This window comes from Cervus elaphus, chromosome 31, assembly GCF_910594005.1.
Source record: "Cervus elaphus chromosome 31, mCerEla1.1, whole genome shotgun sequence".
Lineage (NCBI taxonomy): Eukaryota > Metazoa > Chordata > Mammalia > Artiodactyla > Cervidae > Cervus > Cervus elaphus.
This window is the reverse complement of record NC_057845.1, coordinates 4,412,430-4,415,378: the sequence shown is the minus strand read 5'-3', so window position 1 is coordinate 4,415,378 and position 2,949 is coordinate 4,412,430.

Sequence of the window (2,949 nt, the reverse complement as noted above, 5' to 3'; positions counted from 1 at the left end):
ATACTGATAATAAATGTAAAGAAGAGAAATCTCTCTCCAACAATGTGTCAACCAATATTTGCATTTGGAGAGACAGAGTTGAAAATGACCATTTCCCCCATCAGAGTAGACTGTTTCAGGCAGAGATCATGAAAGGATGTTCTTTCCAGATGTAAAAGTTTGTTAAGAGCTGAGTATTCGCAGGATCTAAGGGCATCTCTCCACAGATTATTGTGAGGAGGCAATAGGACATTGGATAACACCTTGACCATCTGCTCAAAATTAGCATCACCAATTAGGCACTAACGAACATAGTGTGGCTTCAGGTGGAATATCATAGGACACAACACAATTTATGCAGTATTCTATCCAGGAATGTGTTGTTATTACTGTTTAGTTGCTAAGTCATGTCCGACTTGTAACTCACCAGGCTCCTCTGTCCATGGGATTTCCCAGACAAGAATACTGGAGTGGGTTGCCATACACTTCTCCACGAGACCTTCCCAACCTAGTGACTAAACAAATAAAATAATTAGTCTGTATTTTAAAAAGTAAAGTAGGTGTTGTGAAAGACCAAGGCCAGGTAACTGCTCCAGATTAAAGAAAGACTAAAGATGTTCAGTTGTGTCCAACTCTTTGCAACTCTATGGACTGCAGCCCACCAGGCTCCTCTGTCCATGAGATTCTCCAGCCAGGAATACTGAAGTGGGTTGCCATGCCCTTCTCCAGAGGATCTTGCCAACTCAGGGATTGAACCAGTGTCTCTTAAGTCTACTGCATTGGCAGACACATTCTTTACTGTTAGCACCACCTGGGAAGCTCCAAAATACCATGCTCTATAGAAAAACTGCAAGTGTCACTGATGCCAAATCTCAGCCTCTGTATATACTGGCATTGGATTACATTTTGGAGACAGAGTTTGCAATGAAATAGAAAGAAAGGGCTTTACTGCTTTGCCAGGCAAAGGGGGCCACAAGGAGCTAAAGCCCTCAAGACTCTGTGCCCCTCCCTGGTGGAGGGAGATGGTGAGGAATCTTATCGTGTTCTAGGAGCAGGGTGTGATTCACTTGCGGACATTCTTCTGGCTGGTTGGTGGTGAGGAAATTGGGGGTCAGCATCATCAACATTCAGTTCCAAAAGGTCTGTAGTCTATGTGCTTGTGGGCAGCTTACGGTTAACTTCTTCCACCCAGTGGGGGTTTCAGTATCTGCAAAGGAGCTCCAAGGACGTGGCTCAGAATATTATCTACAGTCCCTGAGGAAGAACTAAAGGTCTTTGACTTTAATGGCTAAAGTATTAATACTACTATTTTGTCTTGCTTGACTGTTTTCCTTCCTTTCTGCATTTTCTCACCTCTCTGGCCAATTTTATTCTTTGACCAAAGTTTTTCTACAGACAAAGGGCAGGTGGAGAACCCAGAGGTCGTGGCTGTACTCTGGGAAGGCCCCAGGGTCCTGCTCAGTTATCTAACCTCAGATGGATTGTTTTGACTTGCATAAAAGGGGTAAGAGAGGTTCTAAGTTAAGGTTACAGAGCTAGCACCACACAGGAAATTAGTTCATGCTTCACCCAGAGACAAACTTTTACAGCAAGTAAGTTGAAAATGAAGTGCACAAAGTAACACAGGGTGTCATGCCTGTGGTCATGTTTTTTAATTCAATTTTATTAAAATACAATTCAAACTTTACAGTTATTGTATTAAGATGGGAAAGACCATGAAAGTCTTCTGTGCCATGCAAATACTGTCAACTTAAAGCTGAATTGTGGTTTTATAAAATATGATTGACCTTTCTTTAACAAGTGGAAAACATTAGCATGCCATGCGGCAATACTGAAAAACAAAGCATTAAATCGCCTAAAATTGTTTTTATTGTATAAAAATGAAAATCAAAAGAAACTCTATAGGTATTCACTAAATATAATTCTTGCATTTAAAAATGCATTTGGAAGTACTTCCATTTGAATGTGATTCTCATTGCCAAATGCTATGTGCATCTAAAAAAAACCTCTATCAGTAGAGTCACTCAGTTGTGTCTGACTTTGGGACCCCATGGACTGCAGCACGCCAGCCTTCACTGTCCATCAGAACACCCAAAGCTCGCTCAAACTCATGTCCTCGAGTCTGTGATGCCATCTAACCATCTCATCCTCTGTTGTCCCCTTCTCCTCCTGCCTTCAATCTTTCCCAGCATCAGGGTCTTTTCAAATGAGTCAGCTCTCTGCATGCCTAGGCTTAGTTCTGGACACACCTTCCCAGACGGGAAACCACTCCAGTTAATTCTTGCTTGGGAAAACCCATAGACAGAGAAACGAGCCTGGTGGGCTACAGACCATGGGGTCGCTTAAGAGTTGGACATGACTTAGCAACTAAACATAAGCCTTGGCTCACAGAAAGAGAAAGTTGAGTCGCGTCCGACTCTTCGCGACCCCGGGGACTGTACCATCCTACCAGGGTCCTCCATCCATGGAATATTCCAAAGCAAGAGTATGGGAGTGGGTAGCCGTTCCCTTCTTCAGAGGATCTTCCCGACCTGGGGATCCAACCCGGGTCTCCCGCATTGCAGGCAGCCGCTTTCCCGTCTGCGCCACGAGGGAAGCTCTGCACTAAGGAAATGGCTTGACCCGCTCGGAGCGTCTTCATTCCTTCCTCCCTTAGCCTCCCCGACACCACTCCCCCAGGCTCCCCAGTCCGCGACATAGCCCCCCAACAACCCCCCGACACAGCCCTAGGGCCGAGAGCGCCCCAGGGTGCCCTCCCGCTGCCACTAACAGGAAAGGCGAACAGCGGGCCTCGAGGTTTGCGCAGGCGCACTGGCGACCTCCGCGGTCCCGCCAGGGGTCAAGGGCTCCAGTGAGGCGCGGTCTTCCGGGAACCCGACGTAGCACAAATGAGAGTGCAGTCACTGCCGGGAACCAAGGGGCGGGCGGCGGAGGAGGGGCCACCCCGACCCCCCGACCGAGCGCTCCTTG